We start from the raw sequence: 17,008 nt of genomic DNA, 5'->3' as shown, positions 1-17,008 counted from the left end.
ACCTGGAATTCCTACTAATTAGAAATCATTCCGTGAGAGAAATGGTGCCATCATTCGACCACCCACTATGTGACAAGCAGCCTTGGAGGCCACATTCTCATAGAAGTGGTGTTCCTTTGAAGCATAAGAAATTGCTGGTATTCTACCACTGTGATTTAGAAAAATTGTAATTCCGTCTGTTTCAAAGTAAACTTAATGTCTTATTTTACACTATAGGGGATTGTTCAAAATATTTAAGTAAATTTTCTGAGTTTATCCAGCTAATAATAAGTAGCAGAACTAGCCTTCAATCCTAATCTGAATCTATTATCTGTGCTGTTTTAGTTATATCACCTAATCTCTCTTCAATATTAATAAGAATAAATGACTCCTAGAAAAGCATAGAGCAGATGGTCAGGAAAGTGATTCTGAAGTGAATTTATAGAAAAGTATTTTATAATTATGTAAAAGTAATAATATTTTTTTTCTACAGAAGATGGACTAAATACCTGAAATTATTATGTATGCATATGAAGACACAACTAAAATGCTATTAATGAAACTATGTAGGCAGACTCAGTAGCCAGAAAATATACTACTTTTAAAATATATCTAGATATGCTTAATAAAATAGATACACTCTTTTTTTTTTTAAGATTTTATTTATTTGACAGAGAGAGACACAGCGAGAGAGGGAATGCAAGCAGGGAGAGGGGGAGAGGGAGAAGCAGGCTCCCCGCCGAGCAGGGAGCCTGATGCGGGGCTCGATCCCAGGACTCCAGGATCATGACCTGAGCTGAAGGCAGACGCTCAACGACTGAGCCACCCAGGCGCCCAATAGATACACTCTTAATGCGTAACTGAGCTCAAAATGTAGTGAGACAATTTTCTAGGGGCTAGCAATGAGGGGTAACTGAATGCCAGAACAGTAAACAGTTGGCTGATCTGCAGCTGATTTGGGATAGTTTACCAGTTGTGGTAACAGGAGAGGATGGGTTTTTTGTTTGTTTTCATTCTTGCTGGAAATGGAAAGCTTCGGACCAATGGAAAGCCAGGGATTAGGTACTTAAGGAGGAAAATTCATACCTTCAGTGAAAGAATAATCTAGAATAAGTTTGCTTACTGATATAAGAAGGCATTATGAAGGTTTGCCTATCTTAGCATGGGATTTGAATGGAGAAGGAATGAGTTTGTGCTACTGCCCTCCCTTTATCAGGCTTTGAATTTTGAATTTGCTTTACTTGCATGATGATGAAATTCCTAGACCAAGAAATTAAATAAAAATCAGGCCACTAAAAACTCTTGCTGAAGAAATTACTGAAGATGTCCATCAAAAGAACACAGTTAGATCTGGAAGGAGTTGCTGAGTATGTTGCAAAAAGAATGGTGAACAAAGAAATGGTGATCATGTGGGTAAATAAAGAATAATAAATATTGTGCTAAATATTTATAATATTGAATAAAATATTGAGAAGGAATAGCCTCACAGGAACAATCAGAATGGTGGGGGAAATGATATTTAAACTGATTTTGGGGAGTCAGAAAGTGGAAATTGATTTGTCAGAACCGAGTCCACCATCTGAAGAGGCTTTGGAATGGGATAACAATGAAAAGAGATCTTATGTACTCAAAAAGAAGCTCAGAGAGACTCAAGACTTGAAGGCAGTTGGCATGGGAGAGAGTGAGTTAAGGAGCCTTTATTGAATCGGATAATCAGCTGTCAGCTGCGTCTGGAACAGTCAGGTCTCTCCTCCGTGTGAGCAATGCCAGCAACCGGGCGCTCACCTCCAAGGCAGGGAAAAGGCTTATAGTGGTGCAGCAGTTGAGTAAAAGAGGTTCATGATTCAGGAACAGCTTGCACAATAAAGGTGAAATGCAAGGAGGACTGAAAAGATTGATTCAGTGTCTTCCGCTGGAGCACACAGATGGTCAGTACCCCTCCTCCACCACAAGCAGAATACCAGCACCACAGAGTTTACGCTCACCCAGCACTGTGTGTGCGTGTGCGCGCGCACACACACACACACACACACCCCACCTCCCAAGAAATTTTTGAATTCTTATCTGGAGAAATTGAATCACCATAGGGAAAAGAAATCTTTATACCTTTGGAGATCACCTATTAATGGCTATCTCCCAAACCAGATGCACAAAAGTGAATCTTTCCCATCTGGGAAGCACACCTATAGCTAAGGAACTCCATTCAGCTTTTATTAAGTAGCTTTTAAATAACAGCGGACAACCAAGGATCATCACTCATATTTAAAAAGCCTCAACTATAAAAGATTGGAACTGAAGCAAATTATTAGGAGAAGGAAGCTAGAGGAAACAGAAGAAAAATTTTTTTTAAATCCTTAGAAATTGTAGAGTGCCTGGGTGGCTCAGTAGGTTAAGCCTCTCCCTTCGGCTCAGGTCATGAGCCCAGGGTCCTGGAATCGAGTCCCACATCAGGCTCCCTGTTTTAATGAGGAACCTGCTTCTCCCTTTCTCTCTACCCCTCTCCCATGCTTGTGCTTTCTCTTGCATGCTTTCTCTCTCTCAAATAAATAAATAAAATCTTAAAAAAAATAAATACTTAGGGGCACCTGGGTGGCTCAGACAGTTAAGCATCTGCCTTTAGCTCAGGTCATGATCCCAGGGTCCTGGGATTGAGCCCCGCATCGGGCTCCCTGCTCCTTGGGGCGCCTGCTTCTCCCTCTGCCTGCCGCTCCCCCTGCTTGTGCTCTCTCTCTGCCAAATAAATAAATAAAATATTTAAAAATAAATAAATAAATAAAAATAAATCCTTAGAGTTGGTAACATAGCATTTTATAAAGCAGGATGCCATAAAAACATAAATAATGAAAAAAAAACCCAAGAAAGAGCTTTTAGAAATTAAAAAGATGATGGCAAACAATTTTCATTTAAAGGATGGGAGAATAGGGGCACCTAGCTGGCTCAGTTGGTAGAGCATGGGACTTGATCTTGGTGTTGTGAATTCAAGCCCACATTGGGTGTAGAGATTACTAAATAAATAAACAAACAAACAAATAAATAAATAAATAAAGGTTAGGAGAATAAAGTTGAGGAAATCTTTCCATATGCAAACAAAAAAATGAAGAAATAAGAAATATGAAGGCAGAAATTATAAAAGAAACTAATATGAAGGCCTAATAGAGAAAGAACAGAGAAAGGGAAAGGAGAACATTATTCAGAATTGGAGGGTATAAGTTGCTATTGGAATAAATTTGTTTTACCCTATAAACATCTTTTCATTTCCTATTCTAACAGGATGATAATTCACGCAGTTGCACTTAAGAACAGAATTCATATCTACCTCTTGCCGCAACTGCTGTCTTTGAGATGTTCTTATGGAATTCAAATGGAAACATTTTTAATTAGATTGATAAATGGCCCCCTTCAAAAAAAACCTATAAAAGTTTAAGATGCCTGATTTTTTTTTAAAAGTCATTTGGCAAAGAAAAAAAGATGAAAGCTCAAATGTACTTAATTCTGAATCTACCTAGACCGTGACACTGCTTTGGATATAGAAACCATGTGTTCTTTTTTTCTTCTTCATTTTAAGCCTGAATATTTTAAGTTTCCTGTACAAAAATATGATTTTACAGGCTGCTTTATTTTTTAGAAAGCATTTTTTTAAAAGAGACAAGATTTAGAAGTTTTAATTTACTGAAACATATGGAAAGGAAGGAAAAACTCGTGTATTACAATCCAAATTTTAATTCCCCCCACCAACCAAACTTTTATAGTTTCCGACTAGCTGATTAGATGAAATACAAGCCTTATTATGGAAAGGCTTAAACTCACCATGCCAATACCCCCACAACCGTCTTTAGCAGTCTCTGTTTGAATTATGAGATTTGGCAAATTTCTTATCCCAATGGATTGCCTTTGTCTAATTTTGGGTTTGTTGGCCTGGTAATATGCCATTGACTTAACATGGAATTGGCAAGGTGGAAAATGCCACATATTTTGACTTCTGAAGGCTTTAAATATATTATAAAATGGAATTGGCTATTAGTCTCAAGAGAAGAGGAATAGAAATGGGGTGTGGTGTTTTCACTGTTTCGTCAAAACTGACCACAGTTGAAATATGTAAAAGTGGCATGCAGCTAAATCAGACTTATGACTGTAGTATAAGATTTTATATAAGAATTATATTTTATAAGAGAAATTAGAAAAAAAAATGATTGCTGATGGTTTCATTACAGCCAGTATGTTTTTTGTACAAATTTTTCTTTAAGGGTTTGTAGTATTTATGGTATTTAGAAAACTTCAAATCGATTTTGAGTTTCCCAGAATGCTTTGACAAATTCCATAAATCAAATCCTTTTTTATTCCCCTGGAAAATGTCCTTTGTCTCTCTCTCCCCACTCAAATTTTATTACTTCTGTGAAGTCTTGCCTGAGTCTTTCAAGCAGTCATTTTTTTCTTCTCTGTACATCCATAGCCCTGGTTTCAGTATCTCTATAATAGCACTTCCCAGATCGATGGCAGCTGTAAATCTACATCTTTTGACCATAGACATGGAGGAGGAGCTAACTTTTCACTTATCTTTTTTATCTCTTCAGTATGTGGCATTTCCCTATCTTGGTATAACTATCCCTGTATTCTCTTGTACCTTTCAGTTTTTAAGTTATTTAAGGGCTGGGTACATGACTTCTTAATATTTTTGTTTCTCTGCTCTGATCCGTGTTTCCCCATTAATCCCTTCATTTAGGCAGCATGTGTATTAAAACTTACTACTCCATTCTAGGCATCACTCGACTCCCAATGATATGTACTGAATAAATGAACAAGAATGGCATGATTATCCAGTGGACACGGTCTAATCCTCCAAGACCCTAGTGGGCATAAAAGGGGTGTATATTTCTTGAGTGCTTGTGGTTGACATGTTATTTTGGGAAACTTTACAATGAGTATTATCCTCTTTTTATAAATGAGGAAACTCAGCTTCAAAGATTTAAGCAACATCTCCAAGAATAACTTAGCTACTAAATAGCAGAATTGGATATAACCTCAGGGTTTTCTGAATTGAACATCAGTAATTTTAACTTTAAATAGCTTAAAAGTGGAGTCTTTTCAGGAGTCAATCTCCTGATTGGAGATTCCAAAAGTAAGCCGGTACTTCATACCATCCCTTTTTTATAACTTATTTTTAAACATCACCTCTAAATACTAGTTTAGTTTGAGTGCTTTAAACACATTTTTATTATTAGACATCATAGGTTGTGAACTTGAGACTTCTGTTTTCAGCTGTTGGCACTTTTAGGTCCTACACTGTAACTAGAATACAAATTTTCCAGGATACCATAGAGAATAGCTCTGCCTTAGGGTCACTGGTACCCTCCATGTTTAAATATAGTTGAGCCCGGGTGACATCTCTTTAAAATATATGGAACTTTCATACCAATGTCATGTCCCATTAAAATACTGAACACGAGCTCTCTTTAAAATTGTGATTTATTCCTTGTTTGAACTTTGTTACCTAGGGCTAATGCCATGAATTTCAAATTGGGCATGCATTAAGAGAGAAAGGAAGGAATAACATTTCCATTATTTTGGTATTTTAGATGATTTTTATAGTTGTTTCTAAAGCTGTGTGTTCTCTATTTGTGTGCACATCCTTACTTTAATTTTTCTTGGTCTTCCTCTCTTTTTGTCCTATTCAATTTATTTAAGCCAAATATTTTGCGGTTTTTGTGAGCTAGTAAAATTAATATTGACTTAAATTGTAGTAAAAGCTCCTTGGCTGTTAGCTTATTTTCCAGGTTTGGGTTAGTAAGAGAGAAGGAAGGATATGGGAGACTCTGACAGTAATTCTTGATACAGAAAACCTTTATTTTGGCTACTGCATGGAAGCACTGAGCCAGATTTCTGTGTCTAGCCAAAGTTAATTGGGCTACATAAAACTCCAGTTGTGAAAGTACTTGTGGTTCTGTAGTAAAGTTCCATTCCCCAAGGCCACGATGGTGTCAAGGTTGTCCATCTGGAAGGGCAGTGCTCTGTGTTTCCTTGGGTCTTTTGTAATAATTATTGCTGTTTAGACCTGAGATTATTTTTCCATTTGGTTCTCTTTAAAGCAAAGCTCTTCTCATTTTGTATGTTGGCTAGCGTTTGGGTTGCTTTGTTTTATTACAGTCTCTGCACAGCCATGTTTCGATTGGAGGAAGAGGGGGACAAAATGTCCCCGTGACTCTGACTGGATGATTATTATGGAGATGTTCAATTCAAGTTGCAAAATGTATTCCATGAAAAGAGAAGGCATAATATCACATATATCATTCTACTGAAATACTGAAGGAAATATAGAAGAAAGTTTAATTTATAGTATTCAGCTAAGTATTTTATATGAAGTTACCTCATTTAAACATAACAGCGTTCTGGAGATAGTATAGTTATCATTGTATTATTTTCACTCTGAAGCATAATGAATCTGGTAGTTTGTTTTTTTTTTAGAAACCACTCACTCACTTCAAGATATGCATTTTGTTATTTAGAATCAATCTTACAATTATTGTACTTATTGCTGCTAAGTGACAGGACTCCAGATATCTCAAAATATTCCAGACTTTTATTTTGTTTTTGTATGTCAGTTAGTAGAAGTCATTGTTAGAGATATTCTGTTTTGCCAGATAGTCTCAGGAATCATAAAAATTAAAATGATCAAGTCCTCAGACAGTAAGGGTCACATGAAATAATTCTAGCTGCTTTATTGCTACATATACATACTGCTATGTTTGAAAAAAAATGTTAGCTTTTTCTGTAGGGGTAAATAAGGTTATATTGCTTTTAAACCAAATTACATTGCATTGTTATTTTTTTGATTTGGTTTCTGTGTTTGGTCTATAGTTATCATCTAGTGAATTTAAGTAGCCCAGCAGGCTCAGGCCTCATAAGCCCCCTGTACTCTGGCATCCCACATTATTGGAATGATGGAGATGGAGAAGTGGTGTTTCCCTTAAATATACCTTGGCTTTCTTGCAGGAGTCTAAAAAAAACAATCCTTTATAAAAAAAAAAAAAAACAACCTCCATTTTTATACACATTTTCTGAGCCTGAACTTCATTTCATGCTCCGTAGTAAACAGTGGGGATACAAAGACCAGCAGGGCATTTCCTTCACCTCAAGAAGGCCTCAGTGTCTTCTATTTAGGAGAAATTCATAACAAGGCAATCCATAGCCACTGTAGCTGTGGGCTGCCATTCTTTTGACTTTTGTCATGGCTTTTGTTTCAGAAGGGACAGTTATGTAGGTACCTTAATCTTACTTCCTTACTCTTTAATTTTTATTATAGGCATGGGCTTCCACACCACTTGGTAGGCATTTTTCTTCCACTTTACAGTTCTTTAATTTCTTTTTTTTAACAGACTTTTTTTTTTTTAAAGATTTTATTTATTTATTTGAGAGAGAGAATGAGAGACAGAGAGCATGAGAGGGGGGAGGGTCAGAGGGAAAAGCAGACTCCCTGCTGAGCAGGGAGCCCGATGTGGGACTCGATCCCAGGACCCTGGGATCATGACCTGAGCCGAAGGCAGTCGCTTAACCAACTGAGCCACCCAGGCGTCCCCAGTTCTTTAATTTCTTAAATGAGCCCCAGTTATGTATTCTTATACTACAACAATTATACTTCATGACTTCCAGCTTGTTATTCTTTGACTCTCCTGTCATGTAATGCAGCATGGAAACATTTTAATGTGAGTTAAACACTTTCAATTTTATGTTTTTATATTTTCCTCACTTGACTTTTTTTTTTTTTTTTCCTAATAGAAGATTTGAGTAGCTTTCCTTGTTGGAACAGCATCCTGTTCTAAGCCTATGTTTATCTTTAGGAAGGGTGATACACACAACATACATTTTCAAAAACAGGTATCTTTTCTCCCAAGTAGTTGTTAGATCAATATTTTTGCAAAAGGAGATTGCCTTTTTTTTTCCCCCATGGCATCTGGATATGGACATATATATTCCATATATATATGGACACACACACACACACACACACATGCACACACATACAAAGGAGGCCACATCTGTTCTAAGATGTGAAAGTTTTCATTTTTGTAGTCTTATAAATAGGTTCAAATCAGCCCAACCATGAATATGTTCACAAACCCATAAAGTTTTTGTGTTTGCTCTTATATTTACCCACATTACATTTGAGGGGTACCTCCTGCAATTAGCTAATACTTGTTATCCTACAATGAACTAGACATTTTATATATGCTAGTCCAATATGTCCTGATGCAGTGCCACAATCTAGATACCATTATATAGAAGGAAGCTGAGGTTCACGGAGGTTCAATCAAGATCAGTGTCCAAAGCCTATTGGATTTTACCACTCCTAGATTTTTCTGAAAGCTGTACGATTTAAATTGCTCTCCAGCCTTTTGTTTATTATGATAAAACACACATAGACGGTGCCTCATGTGCATGAATGTCTAACTTCCAAATGCACAAAAATTTATTTTTAAAACAAATTTTCCTTCAGTTTTCAGATTTTCTCGTAAAGCAATTCTGAGGTGAAAAGATAATTTCTGTGTATATTGTTCAATGAAAAAAGAATTTTAATGGGTTATTGTAAAATGGATTCGGGTATCTATGGATGTAAAGTAACAAGGAAATAGTGAAGTTTAAATTTTTAATTTAAATATAGTATATGGCACCCCATATATGGCATAGAGTTTCTCTCATATTTTAGGTTTTGAAGGAGGCTCTGTGATATTCCCAACTGAAAGGGAGGACAGTGTGGGATGCCTGGGAGTCATGACTGCTCACCTTTACCTGGAAGAACATTGAGTTGGAGCCAAAACACCTGAGATTTACCTGCCTAGATATTTATTTCTTCTCTTATTGGGAAGCATAGTTCTTTTCAAAGGCTTAACATTGCAGGACTCTCATTTCTGAGGTATAATTGAGGCTCTTTGTCAAAAGTGACAAGATAAGGTACATTCTTGACTGTTCACTGTAACTCAGGTTCATTGTAATAATACTATAGGTAGCAGCATACAGGATTCTCCCATAAATAGGACCCTTGGGTCAGTTTGATATTAGCCATGTGGCATTGGCTTTAAGGTGGGCACAGACCGTGTATTATATGTATTATGATGTCATATAATGATAGAAATAAGTAGTGTAGTTGTTAGATGTAATAGTCTGGGAAATTTTTGTCCCTGAGAAATAGTATATAGTATATTTTATTTCTTATTTCTTGAGACGAAACAGTAATAGAAGAACAAAATTTCTGTCTGCTTGAATCAGAAATTTACTCACCTTAGGCAGAAAATTACTAATCAGGAGCCCACGCTCTTACATTTTTAAGATACCTTTGCATACCTCACAAAGATTACCTCAGCTGAGGTATAAGATTTAGCTGAAATCTGTTATTTGGGTTCAAGATAGTTTCCTGAGGGTATCTGTTTTCTTTTTCTTTCTTTCTTTTTTTCCCCCACCTAGGGTGCACATTCTTCACAACTGGTAATTATCTTCTGCACTTCATTTTCACTTATGTGGAAGACGGGTCTTCCATCCTGTCCCTGTTCCTACTTCCAACAGTACACTAATACCTTGCTCTGTATAAACATACACACACACATATGTATATATATGACATGTATTGAAGTTGGTAACTTTGCTATGACTATAAATATTAACTAAGTTGATCCAGTAAGTAATGTTACATGGCAAGAATGGATTTTACTTGATAATAAAAAGAGAGATTTCAAATACAGTGAAACTTAAAGTTGCCAAAATTTTGCCACTGCCATTATTGTTTGGATAGTTTCTATTAAAACACTATGACCAGAATGTATTCCATAGACATTAGTATATCTAGATATTACTTAAAAATTTTAGTGTGGGAAAAACTGCATACCACAGTTCCTTCTTTTTTTTTTTTTTAAGATTTTATTTATATATTTGACAGAGAGAGAGACAGTGAGAGAGGGAACGCAAGCAGAGGAAGTGGGAGAGGGAAAAGCAGGCTTCCCGTGGAGCTGGGAGCCCGACGTGGGGCTTGATCCCAGGACCCTGGGATCATGACCTGAGCTGAAGGCAGACGCTTAACAACTGAGCCACCCAGGCATCCCCCTTCTTAATATATGTTAATATTCATACTATTAAAGGCTCTGAAAGTCTTATTGTATTTAAAGCCCTACTTAGTGTATTTGTCATGGATCCCTTCTTTTTAATATGAATCTCTTATCATCCAGAGAAAAGAATGTTCTGCCAATTGAACTTTGAGGAAATATATAATATATCAAATTGAAAGGGGGCGGGACAGAGAGAGTGCAGAAGTTCTAGAAATATACCTAAGTGAAAAAGGCACTGAGTTTTACCTGGGAGACCAGTGAGTTGGAGCTAGAACACCTGCTAACCTAGTAATTTCTTTCTTAAGTAGTCATTCAGTTTTAAACATCTAAGAACTTTAGTGAGTGTAGTTCGTTGCTTTCCTCTCTAATGGGTAGACAGAGTTAGTAGGAAAGTTCCAGAAATCAGGACAGAGATACCACCAAGGTCAACATTTTGGAAGAAAATGTTTATTCACATTGGGGCTAGGACTACTCTAAAAATAGCTATTTGTCTAAATTAGTTCAAAACCGGAATGTATTGAACTACAGTTGATAATGTTATAATGTGGATGTGTTTAGCATCTCCAGAATACAGGTAGAGAAGAACAACTTTGTTTTTATGCTCACTAAATTTGAGCTGTAATTTTGAAAGAAGAAATTCACTTTATTAATTTGTGACTAGATGTAAATTATCTTTTGTTTTTCTTTATTTCTGAAATAGAAATAGCATTTGAACATGGCAATATTTAAGATCTTTTCCTGACATGCCTGTACTAAATGCTTATGCTTAAATCCTACAAAGAGTAATACATAGAGGAAGTAGTTTTGATTTTGCTTGAGTTTTTTCCTTTGCCTGGAATAATCTCATCTTCCCATTTAGCAGTTTGAATCATAATAAGTGTTTAAAAAGATTTTTATCTTATGAATTTGCTGTTGTTACAAACTGTTTTGAGCATATAGGAAAAGAGAATGTTGTAGCAAATACCCCATGTATTTTCAAATCAAATAAGCCAAAGGCTAAAATTTTGTGGCATTTATATTAGATTTTTAAGAAACTAATTTTTTAAGTAAACACTTTTAGAACAGTTTTAGATTACAGAATTATTGTGAAGTTAGTACAGAGAGTTCTAGTATGCCCTCGAACCAATCTTCTCTATTAACTTCATGTTCTAGTATGGTACATTTATCATGATTAATGAGCCAATATTCATATATTATTATTAAATTAAGTTTATATTTTATTCAGGTTATCTTCACTTTTTCCCTGCTGTCCTTTTGTTGTGCCAAGATCCTACACTTCATTTAGTTGCCTTGCCTCCTTAGCTCTACCTAGCTATGATAGTTTTTCAGGCTTTGCTTGTTTTAGAGGAGTACTGTCATATATTTTGTAGAATGTTCCTCAATTGGTCTTTGGCTGATATTTTGTTATTAGACTGGAGTTACTAGTTTTGAGGAGGAAGATCGTAGAGATAAAGTATCCTTCTCATCATATCAAATCAAGGATATTCGTATATTATCAATATGACTTACCACTGTTTATATTAACTTTGATGACCTGGCTTGAGATGGTTTTTATCAGATTGCTCCAGTGTAAAAACTCTTTTTTTTATACCCTCTCTTTCCATATTGTAGTCTTTGAAAGGAGGTTGCTATGTGTGGCTCATATTTAAGGGGTGCAGGTATTCTCTCTGCATAAATTATTTGGAATTCTTCTGCATGAGAGATTTGTCTCTTCTCCCCATTTATCTATTCAAAATTTTAGGTTCGCTTATACATTGGATTATAACACGATAATACTACTTTATTTAGTTTGTTGCTCAGATTAGTTCTTTGCCCAACTTTGACCAACAGAAACTCTTCCAGAGGCCTATACGTCCCCTTGACATACCTTCATCATTGTGTGTGTGTGTGTGTGTGTGTGTTTTCCTTTGGGAACTTTCTTACTTTCTGTCACTAAAACATGCTCCGGGCTCATCTTTTTTTTTTTTTTTAAAGATTTTATTTATTTATTTGAGAGAGAGAGAATGAGAGAGAGCACATGAGAGGGGGTAGGGCCAGAGGGAGAAGCAGACTCCCTGCCGAGCAGGGAGGCCGATGCGGGACTCGATCCAGGGACTCCAGGATCATGACCTGAGCCGAAGGCAGTCGCTTAACCAACTGAGCCACCCAGGCGCCCACTCCGGGCTCATCTTACATATTTACAGCCCAAGTCCTAGAATCAGGCATTTTTCCAAGGAGCTCTGGTTCCTTTTATTGGAGAATGGTTTAGAATCCAAGAACTTGGTTCTTAGGTGTACTTACTGCTACTGGGGTGTTATTGCTTCTGGGCTCTTCTCGGGTGACGGAAATGTATGGCTATATACTAACCAATGTATATATACATACCTATAATATACTATATGTAACTGTATCTGTTTTAAACTAAACACAAGGTCATACTGATGCCTTTAGTTCTAATCCATTACCATATAAATCTTTCTAGTTTCCTTTTCTTCTTTATCTGTAACTTCCATTCCAACAGAGAGAAATCTGGCTTCCACCATCCACCCTACATTTTCTTATCTGTGCATATTCTACTATTCGTGTGTAGTTGTTTTAGAATTGTTCACCTGTACTGCCATGGGAAAGAGCTTTATCATCTAGAGGACTGTTCTTATGTGTAATTTCTTCTGCCTTCTGTTTTACACACTTCACTCATTTTCCAGCTTAACATAGATTAACACCTTGGTCCCTTACCCCATTCAGTGAGTTTGTTTCATGTATTTGTCATATATATGATTCTTTTGTCACATTCTGTATTCCATCCTGGTGTCCCCTGACCTTCTCATTAGCCTCCCCTTTATGTGTAATAATTTTCCTTTCTCTGAGGTCTTTGTCTGAAAGTAATATTCCAACTTTATTTGATTAGTGTTAGCATGGTTTATCTTTATCCCTTTGCTTTACTTATCAGTCTTTATATTGAAAGTGGGTTTTTTGTAAACATATAGTTGGGCTCTTTTTATTATTATTATTATTATTATTATTATTATTATTGTTCACTGTTGACAGTCTCTGCTTTTAGTTGGAATATTTATAGACCATTCACATTTGGAGTGATTATTGACATATTTGAATTAATATTAGCCATGTTTGTAACTATTTTTTTTATTTATTGTCAGAGGCTTCTTTTTCTTCCTTCTCTTTTTTTCTACCTTGCTTTTTTATGTGTGTGTGGTTAAAAAATATATAACATAAAATTACCATCATAACCATTTCTAAGCATATAGTACAGTAGTGTTAACCATATGCACATGCAGATCTCTAAAAATTTTCCATCTTACAAAAGTGAAAATCTGTACCCACCGAACAATAGCTTCCCTCCTCCCTGCGGCTTCTGGCTAACATCACTCTATCCTCTGTTTCCAAGAGTTTGACCACTTTAGATATCTCATACATGGAGAATCATGCAACATTTGTCTTCTGTGACTGGATGATTTCACTTAGCATAATTGTCTCCAAAGTTCATCCATTTTGTAGACTATGACAGGATTTCCTTCTTTTTAAGGCTGGATAATATTTCATTGTATGTATAGACCATGTTTTCCTTATCTGTTCATCTGTCAGTAGTCACTTAGGTTGCTTCCACTTCTTGGCTGTTGTGAGTAATGCTACAGTGAACATGGGTGTGCTGCACATAGCACTTCAAGATCCTTTTTTCAGTTTTTTTGGATATATACTCAAGAGAGATTGCTGGATCATGTGGTAATTCTATTTCTCATTTTTTGAGGAACCTCTGTAACTGTTTTCCATAACAGCTGTACCATTTTACATTCCCACCAACAGTTTCTCCAAATCCTCATTAACACTTGTTGTTTTCTGTGTTTTTTTGTGTGTTTGTGGTGTATTTGTTTTTGTTTTGTTTTGATAGTGGCCAATTTAACAGGTGTGAAGTGACCTCTTACTGTGGTTATGATTTGCATCTCTGTAATGATTAGTGATGTTGAGCATCTTTTCATATGCTTGTTGGGTATTTGTTCCTTGGAGCAATGTCTATTGAAGTCCCTTGCCCGTTTTTTATCAGATTATTTGCTTTTTGTTTGTGGTGTTGATGACTTATAGGAGTTATTTCTATATTCTTGATATTATCCCCTTATCAAATATATGGTTTGCAGATATTTTTTCCAATTTCATAGGATGCCTTCTCATTTTGTTATATTTTTTCTTTTGCTACACAGAATTTTTTTTTTGAGTTTGATGTGGTCCCATTTGTCTATTTTTACTTTTGCTCCCTGTTCTTTTGGTGTCATATCCAAGAAATTATTGCCAAATCCACTGTCATAAATCTTTTCTCTTGTTTTATTCTAGAAATTTTATATTTTCAGATCTTATGTTTAGGTTTTAACTCATACTGAGTTAATTTTTGTATATCGTGTGAGGTAAGGATCCAACTCTGTTTTGCACATGGATATCCAGTTTCCACAGCACCATTTGTTGAAGAGACTATTCTTTCTTCAATTGCATGGCTTTGGCCATATACATAAGGGTTTATTACTGGGCTCTTATTTTTGTTCCACTGTCTAAAGGTCTGTCCTGTCTATCTTTATGCCCATGCCACACTGTTTTTATTATGCTTTTTAATGTTTTAAAATCAGAACGTCTGAGACCTCTCGCTTTGTTGTTCTCTCTCAAGATTGTTTTGGCTATTTGGGGTTCTTTGAGATTCCATATAAATTTTAGGAAGTTTTTTTTTTTATTTTTTGTTTGTTTGTTTTGGAAAAAATGCCATTTGGGTTTTGATCAGGATTGCATTGAATCTGTAGATTGTGTTGGGTAGTATGGACATTTTAACAATATTAACAATATTAAGTCTTCTAAGCCATGGACACAAAATGGCTTTCCTTTATTTCTGTCTTTTTAAATTTACTTCAGCAATATTTTGTAGTTTTTACTGTCCAAGTCTTTTCCCTCCTAGGTGAAGTTTATTCCTAAGTATTCTTTTTGATGCTGTTGTAAATGGTTTTGTTTTTTTAATTTTATTTTTAGGTTACTTATAATTAGCATATAAAAAGACACCTGATCCCTGCATGTTAATCTTGTATCCTACAACTTACCTGAATTTATTAGTTCTCACAGTTTTTTGTTGGAATCTTTAGTGTTTTCTGCATATGAGATCATGTAGTCTGCTAACAGACATATTTTATTTTTTTCTTTCCATTTTGGATTCGTTTTATTTATTTTTCTTGCCTAATTGTTCTGGCAAGAACTTCCAGTACTGTGTTGAATAAAAATGGTGAGAGTGGGCATCCTTGTCTTGTTCCTAATTTTAAAGGAAAAGCTTTCAGTTTTTTACTGTTGAGTAGGATGTTAGCTATGAGTTTTTCATATATGACCTTTATTATGTTGATGTAAATGTTTTCTATTACTAGTTTTTTGAGTGTTTTTATCATGAAAAGGTATTGAATTTTGTGAAATGCTTTTCCTATATCAATTTAGGTGAGCATGTGAATTCCCTCAGTTTTTATTTGTCTAGAAAGTCTTTATTTCTACTTTACTTTCCTTTTTTTTTTTTTAAATTTTATTTATTTATTTATGAGACAGAGAGAGACACACAGCAAGAGAGGGAACAGAAGCAAGCAGAGTGGGAGAGGGAGAAGTAGGCTTCCCGCCGAGCAGGGAGCCAGATGCGGGGCTTGATCCCAGGACCCTGGGATCATGACCTGAACTGAAGGCAGACGCTTAATAACTGAACCACCCAGGCACCCCATCTACTTTACTTTCTTTTTTTTTTTTTTTAAAGATTTTATTTATTTATTTGACAGAGAGAGACACAGTGAGAGAGGAACACAAGCAGGGGGAGTGGGAGAGGGAGAAGTAGGCTCCCCGCAGAGCAGGGAGCCCGATGCGGGACTTGATCCCAGGACCCTGGGATCATGACCTGAGCTGAAGGCAGTCGCTTAACCAACTGAGCCACCCAGGCGCCCTCTACTTTACTTTCTAAGGATAGTTTTGTGAGATATAAAATTCTAGGTTTGTGTTGTGGTTCTTTTTTTTTTCCCTCTCAACATTTTGAATATTTCACTCTCTTCTTACTTAATGGTTTCTGATGAGAAGGCCAATGTAATTCTGAACTTTGTTCCTCCATATGTAAGGTGTTTGTTTGCATGTGTGTGTATTTTTTCCTCTGACTTCCTTCAAGTGTTTCTCTTTGCCTTTGGTTTTCTACAGTTTCGATATAATACACCTAGGCTTATTATTTTTGGAATTAGTCTTGCTTGGTGTTCTCTGAATTTTCTGAATCTGTAGTTTGGTGTCTGTTATTAATTGGAAAGTTTCCATCATTATTACTTTAAATATTTCTCCAGTTCTGTTCTCTTTCTTCGCTTCTGATATTCCAGTTACTCATGTGTTAACATATTTTAAAATTTTCTCACAGTTCTTTTGTGTTTTGTACTTTTCATTCATTTCTGTGTAATAATGCATTTCAGTTTGGGAGGTTTATATTGACCTATCTTCAAGCTCATTGATTCTTTCCTTGGCCGTACTGAGTCTTCTAATGATCCCATCAAATACATTCTTCATTTCGGTTATGATTTCTAGCATCTCCTTTTAATTCTTTCTTAGAATTCTTTTCTCTCTGCTTACATTATGTATCTGTTCTTGCATGTTGTCTACTTTTTCCATTAGAGTTGTTAACATATTAATCATAGTTATTTTAAGTTCCCTTTCTGACAATTCCATCTGTTTCATATTCTAACATCTGAGTCTGGTTCTGACGCTTGCTTTGTCTTTTTGGACTATGTTTTTCTTTCCTTTTGGCATGCCTTGTTATTTTTTTGTTGAATGCCAGACATGTTGAATTGGTAATAGGAATTCAAATTAATAGACTTCTAATGTGAGGACTTATGTTAATCTGACTAGTAGTTCAGCATAGTTCAGTGTTTGTTTTAGCTATTGGAGCTGGAGGCTTTAAATTTTTCTAGTGT

The 17,008-nt window shown here is 35.8% G+C and overlaps 1 protein-coding gene across 1 annotated transcript in view; it reads left to right on the top strand.

Moving 5' to 3' along the window:
• TMTC2 (transmembrane O-mannosyltransferase targeting cadherins 2) overlaps window positions 1-17,008 on the top strand; it is a 392,011-nt gene that overhangs the window by 267,855 nt on the left and 107,148 nt on the right. The window lies entirely within an intron of this gene.

Source organism: Neomonachus schauinslandi, chromosome 5, assembly GCF_002201575.2.
Source record: "Neomonachus schauinslandi chromosome 5, ASM220157v2, whole genome shotgun sequence".
Lineage (NCBI taxonomy): Eukaryota > Metazoa > Chordata > Mammalia > Carnivora > Phocidae > Neomonachus > Neomonachus schauinslandi.
The sequence above is the reverse complement of the archived record's forward strand: the minus strand, read 5'-3'. Positions and strand labels throughout refer to the sequence as shown.